At 44.7% G+C, this 17,241-nt stretch overlaps 1 pseudogene; it reads left to right on the top strand.

Annotated features, from left to right (window-relative positions):
* The first annotated feature begins 9,726 nt into the window (after nt 1-9,726).
* LOC127237079 (CD209 antigen-like protein A) lies at nt 9,727-14,709 on the top strand (annotated as a pseudogene).
* Nucleotides 14,710-17,241: the final 2,532 nt, after the last annotated feature.

The raw sequence follows: 17,241 nt of genomic DNA, 5'->3' as shown, positions 1-17,241 counted from the left end.
AATTTCAAGTTGTACTACAGAGATGCAGTAATAAAAAGCCACGTGGTACTGGCAGACAAACAGAGGTGGATCAATGGAATTGAATTGAAGACCTAGACATAAATCCACACACCTATGGACACCTGATTTTTTTTATAAAGAAGCCAGAAATAAATACTGGAAAAAAAAGATACCTTCAACAAATGGTGCTGATCAAACTGGGTGTCTGCATGTAGAAGAATACAAATAGATCCATATTTATCACCTTGCACAAAACTAAAATCCAAGTGGATCAAAGACCTCAACATAAAACCAGATAAACTGAATCTAATAGAAGAGAAACTGGGGAATAGCCTTGAATGCATTGGCACAGGAGACAACTTTCTTAACCAAACACTGATAGCTCAAGCACTAAGATTAACAATTAATAAATGGATCTTCAGCTGGGTATGGTGGCACAGGCCTTTAACCCCAGCACTCAGGAGGCCAAGGCAGGCAGATCTCTGAGTTTGAAGGCAGCCTGCTCTACAGAGTGAGTTCCAGGACAGCTGGAGATACACAAAGAAATCCTGTCTTGAAAAAAAATAAAATAAAACCCCAAACCCAAAGTGAATAATAACCAACCTACAATCTGTAGACCCAGAGAGCTTAAAGCAACAAGAAGGGATCTAGGAGGGACACAGGCATCTCCTTGGAAAGAGAAAATAAAAATAAATTTTATGGATAGACAGGGGATGGGTAGGGATAGGAGGGGTTCAGGTGGGGGGACATGGGGAAGTAAAAGAGTGTGGGGAGAAACAGTTGGAATTGGGTGTAGCATTTGGAGGGTGGTGTAGGATCCTAGCACAGTGGAGCCTATGAAAATGATCCTAGTGATAACTCCTACTAATGGGGGATACAGAGACTCACCTGGCCATCTCTTGTAGCCAGGCAGGGCTTCAAGTAGTGGGAATGGGGTATAGACAATTGAGTTGTTGGCCAAGGGGGTCTCATGGAAATCCCATACAACCCAGGATGATGCTAGGACAGAGCTTGCTCTGTGCAAACTGACAGAGGGGCCCCGTTGCCACAGATAACACTCACACAATTAACTGAACATGGAAAGTGGAGCTGGTGCCTACATGGAGCCCTCTACCCTAGATTCAAATCTCTTTTGTGCAGGAAGGTACTCTGCAGGCTAGTGAAAAAGAAATGTGGATACCAGCTCAGCCACAAAACCTTTAACCTAAAATTTATCCTGCCTGAAAGATATGCTAGGGAAATGGTGGTATAAAACATGTAGGAGGTAGCCAACTAATGTCTGATTTGATCTAAGGCCCACTCTATGAGATAAAATCCACATCTGACCCTGCTTGGGTAACCAAGAACCAGAGACTAGATAGCTAGGGTAAAACCAAACCCTACTGGTCTTTTAAAAATCAATGAAATAATTCTTAAAGGAATTCTGCTATATTCATAACTCAGTGCTGTATCTAGTCATCATAAAGAGGCTTCCTCCAGCAACAAATGAAAACACATGCACAGACCCACCCCAGACATTAGGCAGAAATAGAATCTAAATTCTAAATCTAAATCTAAATAGAATCAAATACCTCCCCTAGATGTTCAGAAAATACTGCAAAAGATGAGGTGGGAAGAATGTACAAGCCAGAGGAAATGGAGAACAGGGCCCTCTGAATAACTAAACAGGGTGCACATGAACTCACAGAGACTGAAGCAGCAGCACAGAACCTACACGGATCTGCACCAGGTCCTCTGTGTATTTTTATAATTCTTAGCTTAGTATTTTCGTGGGACTCCTGACTGTAAGAACTAGTGGATCTCTGACTCCTGTGACTGCTCTTAGGACCCTTTTTCTGCTGCTGGGTGGCCACATCATACTTTGATATTATGTTTTTTTGCTTCATCCTATTATATTTTATTTCATCATGGATATCTCTTAGAAGCCTGTTCTCTACTAGTGGGAGACAGAAAAGGAGATGAGGAGGGAAGAGGTGGGGAGATGGGGAGGAACTAGGAAGATTAGACAGAGTAGAAACTATAAGGATATATTATATGAGAAAATAATCTATTTTCGATAAAAGAGAAAAAAGAAAAACAAGAAAAAGCAGGGAGCATTACTTCAGGCTAAAAAGAGGAATGAGCATAGTACAGAGACTGAAAATACAAAGCCATAATTATTAAAACACAAAATACTACAAAGAACACGAGCAAAAAAAAAAAAAGGCAAAACACTATGACCACAATTAACACACACATTTCTTTTTTTATTTTATTTTATTTTATATAACAAAGTCCAATTAAATGAAAACAAACATTTATACACAATATTTGGGAATTTGGGCGTCGTTCTTTCCAAACTACTTCCTGCTGGTAAGGGGCACTGTCTTGGGGGATTCGAAAAAGATTCAGATATCCTGGCTGTAGTCTGTAGGGCTGTTTTGTCCAGCTGTTTTGAATGTAGGATCACTTTGTACTCTGTTTCAGGCGGTCTGGCGTGATCAAACCACATTAGTCTAGAAGGAATCCACATCTTTTCATTTTCTGTGGAAACAAAAATAGAAATACTTTTCCCCAGTAACTTGTCCTTCAACTTAAATTTTGGAGTCAAAGCATTTTTTTTAATTTAATTTATTATTTTACATATCGATCCCAGTTCCCTCTCCCTCCCTCCCCCCAGCCCTCCCTCCTTCCTTCCCTCCCTTTTACCCTCTCTGTCCTCTCACATACACTCTAAACACCCTCCCATCCCATGCCCCCACCCCAACTCCACATGCAGGGGAATGCCATCCAGTTGGGGTCATGCAGATCTGACAGGTCCTGTGAAGTAGGGACTAGGGCTTCCCTCCTGTCCCCAGATCAAGGCAGTTATCCCTCCATGGGGGATGTGTTCGCAAAGTCCCCCTGTGCACCAGGGACACATCCTGGCTCCACCGTCTGAGGTCTCCTAGACTGCCCAGTCCCTCCAGCTGAGACCCACACTCAGGGGGGCCCGAGTCAGTCCCATGCTGGCTTCCCAGCCATCAGTCTAGTGGCCGTTAGCTCCTCCCTGTTCAGGTAAGCCGTCTCTATGTGTTTCTGCCGCATGGTCTTGTCCTCTCCATCTGCTTCTGGGTTCTAGTTCGACTCAGTGTTTATGTATGGGTGTTTGATCCTGTTTCCAACAGGCATTAGTTGAGGGCTCCATGGAGAAGTTAGCTGTTGATCTCACTCTCCGGGAAGGGCATTTATGATAGCCTTTTCACGGAAGCTCAAATTGTTAGTTGGCGGCAGTCTTGTAGTTCTCTAGACCTTTCTTTGTGTTCAATTTTATTTCAAACCAATATTGGCTCCCTCTTTTATGTTCTCTCTCTCTCTCTCTCTCTCTCTCTCTCTCTCTCTCTCTCTCTCTCTCTCTCTCTGTCTCTCTCTCTTTCCTGTCTTCTATTCCTAACCAGGCTCAATCTTCCTGGTCGCACATGTTTTCCTTTCCTCCCCCTCATTTTCTCCTACTTCTCTCTCCATTCGCTGCCCCCCCACTTCACCTGAGCTCTGGGGGACTTGTCCCTTCCCAGTTCTGTGAGGGACTTTATATGAATCTCTTAGAATACACCTTGTATCCTAGTTCGTCTGGTGATGTGAATTATAGGCTGGTGATCATTTGATCTCGGTCTAAAATCCATATATGAGTGAGTACATACTGTAACACACACATTTCAATAATAACTTTAAATATCTATGCCCTCAATCATCTGATCAAGAGGTAGACAGACCCTTAGCCTCACTAGCCAGCACTCTAAAGAAGTGGATGAATCTTCAGTTCGGCAAATCATCAACGTTAAACCAAGAAAAAGTCAACAATGCAAGCAGACCCTCTAACTAATGATGAGGCAGAGTAGTGATAAAAAGCCTCCAACTGAAAACAGTCCAGGCTCAGGTGGAGCAACAACAGAATTCTGCCAGAATTTCATAGTGTCCACAGCCAGTCCTTCTTAAGCTATTTTTTAAATGTAAACTGAAGGAGCAGTCCCAAACTCGGTCTATAGAAGCAGTATCATTCTAATACCAAAACCAGGTAAAGATGCACACTAAAAAGAAAACTACCGCCTAACAGATGTTACACTCAGAAATGCTCAACAAAATATTTGCAAACAGTTCATAGCCACACATCAAAAATATTATCCACCATGACCAAGTTGGCTTTATTCCTGAGCTGCATTGATATTCAACATACATAAGTCAATAAATGTCATAAATCACATAAGTGGACCTAAATACAAAAACCATATACTCATCTCAATAGATGAAGAAAAATCCTTTGACAAAATCCAACGTACTTTGATGATAAAAGCCCCAGAGAATGAAGGGGTAGAAAGAACATACTTAAACACAATAAAACCTGTATTTGGGATTCCCAACATCACCCTAAATGGAGAAGAGCTTGAAGGAATTCCACAGTAGTCAGGAATGAGACAAGGATGCAAGGATGTCCACTCTCCCCAACCCTTTGTCAGCATTGTGCTCAAAGCACACTATCTAGAGCAGTGAGATGAAAGAATTAAAGGGATACAACTAGGGAAAGAAGAAGTTAAGTGCCTCCATTTGCAGCTGATGTAATGCTACACATTGGAGAATCCTACCAAAATTCTACCAGAAAACTGATAGAAATGATAAGCAATTTCAGCAGTATGGCATGATACAGAATCAGCTTTTCCATACATCAGCAACATACAGAGACATGCAACATACAATGTACATCAACAGCATACAACAAAAATAGGCGCACCCCAGTTCACAAAAGCCTCAGAGAAAATAAAATATCCAGGAATAAACCTAACCCAGGACATGAAGGGCCTCTACACTGGAAACTTTAGGTCTCTGAAAAGATAGAAGACAGTAAAAATGGAAAGGCATCCCATGCTCATGGATTGGTTGAATTAATATTGTGAAAATGACCTTTTATCAAAAGCTATTTAAAGATTCAATGCACTTCCAATCAAAATCACTACCTCATTTTTCACAAAAATAAAGAAATCTTATCCCCAGATAGCTAAAACAACCTTTAGTCCAAAGAACAATGCTGGAGAAATTATCACTCCATATCTTAAGATATAATACAGAGCAATAGCATTAAAAACATTATAGGGCTGATCAATCTCAAGCTTTAGGACAGCCAAACAGCCAGGACTATATAGACTCTGTCTCAAAACACAATAAATAAATACAAACCCAATATGGTACTGGCATAAAAGAGACGTGTGGACCATTAGAATACAATTAAAGACCCAAACAAGAACACATATTACTTAATATTCGACTAAGATGACAAAACATAAGCTTCAACAGATGGTACTGGGAATTTACAAATAAAGCAATAAAAATCAAACCCATATCTATCACCTTGCATAAAACCTACTCCAGAAAACTTGAGTGAAGTTTAATTTAAAGGTAAACTAATTTCTTTTAAGGAAGAGAGTTGTACAACAAAAACAAAACTTAGTTTTGGACATGGAGAGTGCAGACAACAAAACAGCTTTAACTAGTAAAGAAATTAACACATTAAAAAGAAATCTGGCATCCTGAACGAGGCAACAGAAATGTGTTTGTTTCCTCCCAATCAACACACACAAGCTGATACAGCACTGGTCAAGCAACCTGGGCTATCTTGAACTGGAAAATATTGTGAGCATCATTCACACAGGGCTGGTTTTGGAAACAAGAAAGACAAGAGACTTGGAGCGGGGTGTCATGGAGAACACCTGAGGAAGGCCAGCACTGAGTGGCAGGATCAGAGTCTCTGCCAAGAAGCCCTGAGATACCATTGTGTGAGGTTGTGATGGTGGAGCCTAAGTTGCTATGGAGATCCCAAGATACTGGACATGTGAGGGCTATTGGACATCTGCCAAGGAAATGGAAGGGATGGAGTGGAGCCAGTCTAAGAAAGAATCTATCTGCTGCAGCAGTGGGTCTGGAGGGATAAGGCTGCCTAAGCATTTTGGAGCCCAGCCAGTTTCATCACAGGCTTCAGATACTGCTCATGGACCACAGGATTTGGAGTTTCCCCTGCTCGATTTTGGTCTTGCCTTGGTCTGATTGCTTCTTATTTTGCTTGATTCTTCCAGTTCAGAATGAAAATGTTTACTCATAAAATGCATGTATCTTGGGTTTCTTTCTTTCTTATTGAAGCTCACTGTGAAGAGGTTTTTGAACCATTGGAAGTATTAAAAACTTTGGTAACTTTTAAAGCTGGGCTGAATGTATTTTATATGATAAGATGGTCGGTCTTGCCTGGAACTCATAAACTAAATGTATGACCCTCCTCCTAATGCCTGTGGTTACAATCATGCATCACCAATATCTGGATTTTCTACATTACATTAATACAGCACAGCAATAGATTTTCTGATCATGGAAATTTTTCACACATTTGTCATATAAACAAATATGGTCATCGGTGCAATAGTGACATGAATATGATGGCGGTAACCAATCTTTCTGATCGTATTTAAGGCCCACTCCACAGAATGGAACTATCATCTAATGCTGCAAACCTGGACAGTGCCACCAGATGTGAGGTCTAAGATCCTAAGGGAAAACTGCTTCTATTCTTTGTTATTTTATTTTGTACTTTGGTTATAAAACAGTATCAAACTGTCTTCTAAATACTTCCCTTTATACCCACAGATCGGAGCAGCTTTACCCTCATCAGAGAAGCTTCTTTTTGAAAGGGCTGGGGGTTAATACAGACATTCATAACTGGTCAGAATGTACTGAATAAGTGATGGAGACGTGCTCAGCCACAAATGGTCCACAAATACCACACCACATGGTGAAGTGATCAGCCATAAATGGTCCATAACTATCAGACCACAGCCTTCAAGGGTTCTTGGAACAACATAGAAAAGGTGGCAGAAATATTATAAGCTAGAGATTGAAAGGGGCTGCTGCAAAATAGTGTCTTCCAGACATGACAAAGCACTCATGAACACACAGCAGTGTGGTTGCCTGAGGAAGATCAAACCAGTAAGCATTAGAGTAAGTAACAGAGAGATGTTCTCAAGGTCCCACCCCAGTCTGAGGAACTATTGGCAGATGCTTGTTGTGGGGTGGGGAGAGCATTTTTCCTTGTGATTATGCCCCTTGGTAGAGGTTGTTCATGCTCCAGTGTATGATCCCAAACATTTCACATATTGGCAGTGCAAACTGGATTCCATGGGCTACAAAAAGGAAAAATAAAAATAAAAACAAGTACATGAAGTTTGTAGAGGAGCATGATCAGAGTATCTGGGATGAGTCAGAGACAAGGGAGTGAAGAAGTAGACATGATCAAAATACGTTGTGACATTGTGTACATCCATGAAATTTCCAAAGAATAATTAAAAACATTTTTAAATGTATTTGATCATGATGTGCACAGGGCATGATGACCTCACCTCTGTAAAGTCACCTAACTCTGCCTCCTCAAGGACAGGTCACCTTATTGATTTACCCTAAATCAGAGGAAGTAACAAGAATGGGTCTTGTATTGGGTATTTTCTGTTGCTGTAGTAAACACCATGACCAAAAAACAACTTGGAGAGGAAAGGATTTATTTGGCTTACAGGTTATAGCTAATCATTGAGGGAAGACAAGGCAGGAACTCAAAGAGGAACCTGGAAAAAAAGGAACAGACCATGGAAGAATACTGCTTACTGGTCTACTGTCCATGGCTTGCTCACCTTGGTCTCTCATACCCCAGGCCCAACTGCTCAGGGATGGTACAGCCCACAGTTGCCTGGGCCCTCCCATATGAATCCTTATTCAAGAAACTTCCAGACAGACATGCCACGGACCAATCTGATGAAGGCAATTCTTCAGTGGAGGCCCTTCTTAGATGAATCTAGTACATGTCAAGTTGACAGAAACCAACCATCTCTGTGTAGTGGTTTGTATAAGAATGTTCCACGTAGACTCATGATATTTGAATACTTGGTTCCTAATTGGTGATGCTGTTTGGGTAGGTTTAGGAGGTGTAGCCTTGCTGAAGGAAGAATAACACCAGAAGAAGGCCCTGAAACTTAAGAGACCTGTGTTAATTTTAATTGTCTGTCTTTGTTTCTTGCCTGGGTACAGGATGTGAGCCCTCAGTTTCCTGCTCCTGCGGCCACACCTTCACTCCACCATTATGAACTCTAACCCTCTGGAACTGTAAGTCCAAATAAACTCCTCCTTCTGTAAGTCACCTTGGTCATGGTGTTTTTATCACAGCAACAGAAGAGTAACTAACAGAGAAGTTGGTACCAGGAGTGTGGTCCTGCTGTGACAGACCTGACTGTGCTGGCTTTTGGAGGGATGCAGAAGACAATGTGGAGTACAGTGGGTACAGTGGGGTACAGTGAGGTTCAGTGGGGTACAATGGAATATAGTGGGGTACAGTGGAGTTCAGTGGGGTACAGTGGGCCATCCTACTTGGAAGGGGACACTAGCAAGCTTGATGTTATGGCCAAGGCTTGTTCTGGGAGAGATTACAACTGTTAAACAGATTAAGATGAGGCCTGACCTGAATTAGAACACGAGAAGGTGCCCTCAGGACAAGAGCCCACCCAACTAAGCATCCAACCCGTAAAGCTGCTTAAACCCCTTAACACTTGCCAGCGGAGGTCTGAGTAGAATTCAAGAACATGCACAAATAGAAGATTCTAGGACCATAAATCAGAGAATGGAGCGGGAGGAGCTGGAGGGGTGGGGGAGGGGTGCTGTGACTCTGTCTTCTGGATTTGACCCAGCTGTTGCAATGATGAACTCACAGCAGCTGTATCGCCTACGTTAATACTTGCACACCAAAAAAGAAGACATAAAAGAACCGGGCTGTAGTGGTGCAAGCCTTTAATCCCAGCACTCAGGAGGCAGAGACAGGCGGATCTCTGTGAGTTCAGTTCGAGGCCAGCCTGGTGCACAGAGTGAGTGCCAGGACAGCCTTCAAAGCCACACAAAACAAAACAGAAGACATTAAGTAGGAGGGAGACTGGCTGGGAAGAAGGAGAGGTCAACAGCATGGGAGGGGTATAAGAAAAGGACATGGCAGAGGCGAACACAATCACAATGTATCTGTACATTAAGACATGGTCAAAGGGGCGGGGGTGGAGAGATGGTTCAGTGGTTAAGAACACTAGCTGCTCTTCCAAAGGTCCTGAGTTCAATCCCCAGCAAGCACATGGTGGCTCACAGCCGTCTGTAATGAGATCTGGCGCCCTCGTCTGGTCTGAAGGCACACATGCAGGCAGAATACCATACATTAAAAAAATAAAGAGCTTTAAAATGAAAAGAAATAGTCAAAGCATTTTAAAAGGCATTAAGTAAAATATAATGAAATCCATAGAATTTAATGAGTTCCCAGGAATCAATCAAAATGGGGGTGGAGATGAAGGGATGAGGCAGTTCAACCCCTGGCATATGTGGATATGTGGGGTTCAAGGCCAGTCTGAACGACATAACCCTGTCTCCAAAATTGGAGAAAAAACAAAAACAAGTCACATGAGTAAAGCCATCAGTAAACCAAGACTGAAATGCGTGACATCCGTGGGGTGATGTTTTGGGGAAGATATGGTGTTGCTAGCCCACATCCGCTAGCCCACATCCCATCATAAGTGAAAAATACACAATGATGTCCCTCCATTTTACAAGTTACTGGTTTTTATGGAAGACTCTGAATTGACCATCCTGGGAATGGATCGGCTCTTTCTGCTGTGAAGCTCAGACCCTGACACCCCTCTCTGAAATTCCTGGAACATGCATCTTCTGGCTGGTGCGTCAGATGCTCGCCCCCCTCCCTCTGACTCTTCCGGTGCCAGTATCCACTTCCCAATTTCTCTTTCTAAGTAAGACTACATTCGGGGAGGTGGTGAATAAAAGCTGCTGTCCCCACCAGCTTCTGCCACTGAGAAGTGGCTATAAAACATGAGCAACTCCAAGGAAATGGGAAGGAAGCAGCTTGGCCCTCTGGGTGAGATGGGGCTGGTGCTCTGGGAGCTTGGGGACGGTGCACATCTCAGCCTGCCCTGTATGTGACCAATGTTCTGTCCACTCAGACGAGGAACAGCTGATATCCAGCCACACCAGATACTCCACCAAAGGCTTTGGCTTCCAACCAAATTCTGCACTCAGTAGCTTCGCAGGTAAAAGAAGATGAGGACAGTGGAGTGGACAGGTCCTGGAAAAAACGCGGGTTCCTGGGGCAGTGGAAGTTGGCATTCTGGCCAGAGGTCCAGAGAGTTGGAAGCTCAGATCCTGCATCTGGGCCCTGGACTCCCAGGAACTGTAGAGGCTGGGATTTGGAATCCTGTACCTTGGGGATGAGGCTGAGGCATTGCCTGTCTGAAGCCTCGTTGAGTCAGGACACCAAGGGTCTAAAATTCCATCCTTCCGTCCCACAGGGCACCTGGGCCTCAGTCATGTCCCCTTGGCACTGCAAATTCTCTTCCTCACTGTTTTCTCTGTGCTGCTGGTGGTCATCCTTGCCAAAGGTCAGGCAGGACTGAAGTTTGGGGACCCCAAGTCTGACTCTTCAACCAAAGGGACCCCGGAGGGAGGAGCAACTGACTGGGACTTTTGAGTAGGAGTTCTGCTGGGAAGACACCGACTGCGCCTGCCTTAGAAACCCAGTCTCCCTTGGGTGTTAGGTCTCTTCATCATCAGACAAGACTAGATAAGACCTTGGACCTTGGAAATGATGGTCCCCAGACTGGAGACATCACTGGAGCAGTAGAATGCTTGCCTAGCAGGCTCAAAGCTGGGTGTGACAATGCATTCCTAGAACCCCAGTATGCACGAGGCAGAGGCAGGAGAATCAGGAGCTCAAGGCCAACCTCAGATACATGAAAATTTTGATGCAGCCTGAACTACATGAGACTCTGTCTAGGAAAGGAAGGAGGGAGGGAGGGATGGAGGGAGGGACAGAGGGAGGGACAGAGGGAGGGACAGAGGGAGGAAGGGAGGAAAGCAGGGAGAGGAAAAAGGATGTTTTGGTCCCCTGAGCCCAGTAAAGGCCAAGAAACACAGTAAGCATTTAATAATTGCAGTGACCCTTTCTCTTGGCCCAGTCTTCAGCATCCCTAGTTCTCAGGGTCAGGAGCAGTCCAGTCAGGAGAAGGTCTACCAGGAACTGATCCAGTTGAAGGCTGGGGTAGGTGAGTGACTGGAAATGCGGGATCTCGCTGCCTGAAAAGGTTTCCATACAGTCACTTTGCTTAAATAACTGCTCTTCACTGAGCCTCCGGTTCCTCACCTGTGGAATGGGCATGCACGGTAATACTAAGAAAGGGATCTCATTGATGTTGACTAGAATCTGTGCACAAAATAGGCACTCAGGATTCACAGGGGCCTGGACAGATTAGACTCTTGATGTCCACAAGAGTTCGTACACAGTAGGCTCTCAGGGTGTGCACACATTAGACACTCAGTGTCACAGAGCTTGTGTACACAGCTGGCATTCAGTGTTCACAGAAATGTACACGTGGTAGGTACTCAGTTAAACCTGTCTACTGGCCTCAGTTCTGTGCTCTAAGCCTCAACCTCTCTCAATCTAGAAAACTACAGGCTAGGACTCCTGGGTTGTTCTGGTATAGAAGGGACTCAATACGTGGGGTAGGAAATTACTCTGCACAATGCTGTGTCGAGGGAGGAACCTGATTCTGGAGGGCTTGTAGGTTGAAGTCACAGAAACATGACCTGCCTCCCCCAACAGACCGCCTGTGCCTCCCCTGTCCTTGGGAATGGATGCCCTTCCAAGGAAGCTGCTATTTTTTCTCTGTGATCCAGAAGACCTGGAATGACTCTGCCACCGCCTGCCAGAAGGTGGGGGCTCAGCTTGTGGTTATCAAGAGTGACGAAGAGCAGGTATGCCTGGTGGGGCCCAGTCCTCATCCGGGGGTGCGACTAACCACTGGCTGAGGGGAGGGAGTGTACAATGATCTAGAATAGAGTCTGCTTGCCTGGAGAGGGGATAAAAATGTTATGAATGGGGCCAGAGCAGTTGCCAAAAGACACTCCCAGACTGCAGAGAAGGCTCTGTGGGTAAAGCACTTGCCAGGCAAGCCTGAGCGCCTGGGCTTGGACCCCTCAAACCCACACAAAGTCCAGCTTGAGAACACACATCTGTAGTCCCAGTGTTCCTGCAGGAAAATGGAGAGGAGGGAGAAGATGTTCCACGGAAGCTGGTGGACAGCTCTCCTGCCATACGCAGTGGTAAACAAGGGACCCTGTCTCAAACAAGACAGGAGATGAGGATCCGTGGTGACATCTTGCTCATACAAATAAAGCCTGGTCTGTACATTCCTCCAGACTTCACGCCACACCAAAAGGTGTCCTCTGATGGATACACATCCACGCATTCATGTGCATGTGGCCAGAGGTCTGTCTTGAGTGCCATCCCCCAGGTGCTTTCGTTGTTTAGGCTGAGCTGGCTAGCCAACAAGTCCTGGGGATTCTCCCATCCCTGCCTCCCCAGTGCTGGGATTGACAGGTGTGCACAATCACAGTTGGCTTTCACGTGCTTGCTTGGGGTCCACCTCAGGTCCTCAAGTTTGTGTGACACACTTAACTGACTGAGCCAGCTCCTCAACCTCAGGACTGTAGTTTTCAACGTGATTGATGCTTTGGGGGAATCTCCTAAAATTTGTGGCTAGTACTAACAACTTCCTCTGTTGGGTTAAAAAAGAGAAATCCTGGGGTGTGCCTTTTGTTGGTTCCCCTGGTTGCAAATATCACCAGCCTTGCTGATTTGAAGCACCAGCGAGACACAGCTTGATTCAGAACTGAGCAGAGGTCACTAACACATTCGGTAATCATGAACCTTTCGATCTGGTACAGACAATTAAACCGGGCCAAGAGTAAATCTGTGTGGATGTGTGCATAACCTCCACACGGATGAGTGTAGATATCGCTTGGTATGCATATCCCGTGTGTGAGTGAGAAAAAGCTTCCCATAACACACAGGTGTGGAGACATTGGGAACTCATGGTATAGAGCTGAACATTGGATTACAGGCAGAACTTCCCACCAGGAGTTTTCGGAAACACTTGTTAGAAAGAAGAGGGAGACAGAGCTCCTTTCTGACTCTTCCTCTTCTGCCTTTCTAGAACTTTCTACAATAGTCCACTAAAAAGAGAGGCAACACTTGGATGGGACTCATTGACCTGAATAAGGAATCTACGTGGCACTGGGTAGACGGCTCGCCTCTGACTCTCAGGTAGATACCAGAGGAAGGGGCGCCCTATAGAGGAGGGTAAGGTTTTCGGGCTCTGACTTGAGACATCCCTGGGGTTCATCTCCTCTCCCTGGTCACCTGGGCATTAGAGCTTGGAACATTTGTTGAATGGCAGGAGAGCAGGTTCAGATAGGATGGCAGGTGCCTGAGATTGTATCATCAGAACTTCAGGAACAACTTGCAGCCAGAGGGGCATTAAATAGAATAAGCGTAGGAAATCCAAGACTGGGAAATGGAACCATTGGTAAAGTGCATGCCCAGAGCCCACGCAAAGATGACTGGTGTTGTGGTGGCATGCACTTGTAAGCTCTGAACCGGGAAAGCAGAAACAGAAGGATCTTAGGGCTTCCTGGCCAGCCAGCCTAGCCAAATAGCAAGTTCCATGGGAGGGAGAGACCCTCTCTCAAAAATCAAGGTGGAGAATGTCGTGAGGAACAAGTGAAATTGTTATCTGAGTCTCACATGCAGATGTATGTACATACATGCACACACACACTTATGCATGTAACTACACACACATGAACACATGGAGAATGAAAAAGACTGTTGCCAATTACAATATAACATAAATGGAGAGATGGTTCAGTGGTTAAGAACCTAGGAGTTCTTAATTCTGAATCTGTAAAAGTTCTGAAACTTCCAGAGGACCCAAGTTTGGTTCCCAGTGCCCACATCAATAGGCTCACAACCACCTGTAACTCCAGCCCCTAGGAATCTGATGATCTTTGCATACATGTACACTCACATGCATATATGAGCACATGCACCTGCACACTCAGAAACATACATACACCACACACAAAATAAAAAATGTGCACACAGTTTGTTGTACTCCAAGGTCCAAAAAGAGTGTTTACAACACCGACTTGATGTGACCGGAGGGCAAGGACCTGAGCAAGTCAGGACGTAGGAGGGGCAGGAGATCCTGGCAATGGCCATGGTTGTGCTGTCAAGGAATGAAGTAGATGGTGTGGGTCACCCTCTACATAACCCAAATTCCTCCCTTTTTTACCTCTTCTTTCCCCCATCCATGACTTTTTGCTTGGTTTTGTGACCCATGCGCATTAACAAGGACATGTGTATGACCTTGGGTTTGAAACTATCCTGTGAAGTCTGACAGGCTCATCATCAACTGAAGACAATGACTGTCCCTCTCCCAAAATCCATCAGTGGCCAATCATTCAGCAGGGAGAGGGTAGGGCCCTGTGAGCCATTAGTATAACTGAGCGATGAGAGGCCCAATTTTGTGCAGCCTCAGCCACTGTGAAATCACACTGGCACCCATGAACAGAATTCTACACCCCTTCTCCGTCTTCAGCTCTTACGTATTTCTACCCCTTCTTGCATCACCTGTAGTCTTCTAGCTCTTTAGAAGAAGGAGCGTGTTCCTCCAGCTGCTGGGGGTTCTGCTGTCACCTGCCAGCCCTTCCTATCCTAGATCACTACAGCACTCTGCCTTCACCAAGGTCAGACTTCCTGGTGATGTGCACACGGATGCAGAGCGATGAAGATGTAATCATGTTTGGGTCAGCACCCCCCAGGAAGTCATCTGTAGCTGTGTCGGGCCTCATTTTCCAGGCCTGTCCCTTTGCTATTCTTGCTTCTTTTTATGACATTATTAAAAATTTGATCTTTTTGTGTTGCTAAGTGGCAGGTTTCTTATTTGCAATATGTACCTTTGACAACGGTTGCAGTCATGCCAATGGGGTGACTTGATGTAGAGCAGAAAGCCTCACCTCAGGCACCAAGAGGACCAAAGAGGTGATGAAAGACAGGAATGTTCATCAATCTCCACCACCATCCATTCATGTAGAGACTGAACTTTGTCAATCCCCAAGGCCACGTAAAAAACACATTTTTTATATATTTTTTTATTTAATTTTATATAACAAAGTCCAATTAAATGAAAACAAACATTTATACAGAATATTTGGGAATTTGGGCGTCGTTCTTTCCAAACTACTTCCTGCTGATAAGGGGCGCTGTCTTGGGGGATTCGAAGAAGATTCAGATATCCTGGCTGTAGTCTGTAGGGCTGTTTTGTCCAGCTGTTTGGAATGTAGGATCAGCTTGTACTCTGTTTCAGGCGGTCTGGCGTGATCAAACCACATTAGTCTGGAAGGAATCCACATCTTTTCATTTTCTGTGGAAACAAAAATAGAAATCCTTTTCCCAAGTAACTTGTTCTTCAACTTAAATTTTGGAGTCAAATCGTTTTTTTTTTTTTTAATTTATTATTTTACATGTCGATCCCAGTTCCCTCTCCCTCCCTCCCTCCCCCCAGTCCTCCCTCCCTCCTTCCCTCCCTTTTGCCCTCTCTGCCCTCTCATATCCCCCATGGAGGGATAACTGCCTTATTCTAGAGATAGGAGAGAAGCCCTAGTCCCTACTTCACAGGACTTGTCAGATCTACATGACCCCAACTGGATGGCATTCCCCTACATATGGTATTGTGGTGGGGGGTTGGGAGGGGAGGGTGTTTAGAAAAACACATTTTTAACAAATGTCATCCACTGGGATTGACCAGAAGAACTGTCCTTCGTGAACACACTACATTTTATCTCACTTAAATCAACCATTAAACATGCAGGGTAGCTCAAAGATATATCCACAGTACCTCCCAGGGGCTCTTGGCTACTTGGGGCCCCGTTGCCCACATCAATCATAAGCCCGCACATGCGCTGGTCCTGGTGTCTTCCTGGCCCTCTTGATTTTCTTCAACCTCCACTGTTGTGTTATACTCTCTCCTCTCAGGTAAGTTACTGGTACCCAGATACTTGTCTTGGGCCCCAGCTCTGAGGACCCAAACCAAATTTGCAGGGTTTTCATCAGTGTCCATCACGCATGGTTCTCCACCTCATGTGAGATGTGAATTTTTCCTTCTGAATGAGGTGTGTGCACCTGTGTATGTTCAGCATGCTGTGTGTATATGCATATGTGTGTGTGATGTGTGTATATGTGCTATGTGTATGTATGTGTGCTGTGTACATCCTGGATGGTTGTGTGGGGGGTGTGGGTGTGTGTGTTATGTGATGTGTGTGTGGGTATGTGCATGTGTATGCTTTGAGTGTATGAGTCTTCTGCATGTGTGTGTGTACTATACAAGTATGTACTATACAAGTATGTGTTATATAGTGCATGTTCTATGTGTGTATATACTTATTGTGTGAGTGGTGTGTGTATGTATCTGTGTGTGTGCACGTGTGTATATTATGATGGGTGTATGTATGTATCTGTTTGTGTTGTGGGGTGTGAACGTACATGAAGGTGTGCAGGCGGGTGGATATATGGAGGCCAATGTCAAAATCAGTTGTCTTTCTCAGCTGCCCTCCATCTTGTTCTTTGAGAAGGGTCTTTCACTGAATCTGGAGCTCACAAGACGACTAGGCTGTCTGGACAATAAACTTCAGAGCTCCACCTATCTCTGCTCCCCGGTGCTGGGCTCACTCCCACACTGTAGCACTCAAGCACCACCCAGCTTTGACCTGGGTGCGAGGATCCAAACTCAAGTCCTCATCCTTGCTCAGCAAGTGCTTTAGTGTCTGCCCCATCTCCCCAGACATAGATGTTTCTGTTTGGTGTGTTTATAATCATTTCTTTTTTGAGATTAATATAACTGCGACCTTTCTCCCTTCCCTTTCAAGCCCTCCCATATACCTCTCCTTGGTCTCTTTCAAATCCATGGCCTCCATTTCGCTTTAAATGGAAAACGTACTTTAGTGTCAGATATCCCAGTATGTGGAACCAAAACAGACCAATCAATCATCCCAGGGAGACTAAAGCTCCACTCACCTGGAGAGCTAGGAGGTTGGTTCCATGGTAATGAGCACTTGCTACACCTGCAGAGGACCTGAATGTAATTCCCATCACCCATGTCCATCAGCTTACAACTACCAATAACTCCAGCCCCAGGGGACCCTATGCCCTCCTTTGATATCTAAAAGCACCTATAACTTACATATACATATAATTTTAAAGTCAACATAAATCCTTTTTTAAAAGATTAAATAAAAGACCTATCTCTGCATCTTCTGCTGACC

Source organism: Phodopus roborovskii, unplaced genomic scaffold, assembly GCF_943737965.1.
Source record: "Phodopus roborovskii unplaced genomic scaffold, PHOROB, whole genome shotgun sequence".
Classification (NCBI taxonomy): domain Eukaryota; kingdom Metazoa; phylum Chordata; class Mammalia; order Rodentia; family Cricetidae; genus Phodopus; species Phodopus roborovskii.
This window is presented reverse-complemented; position numbering and strand designations above follow the sequence as displayed.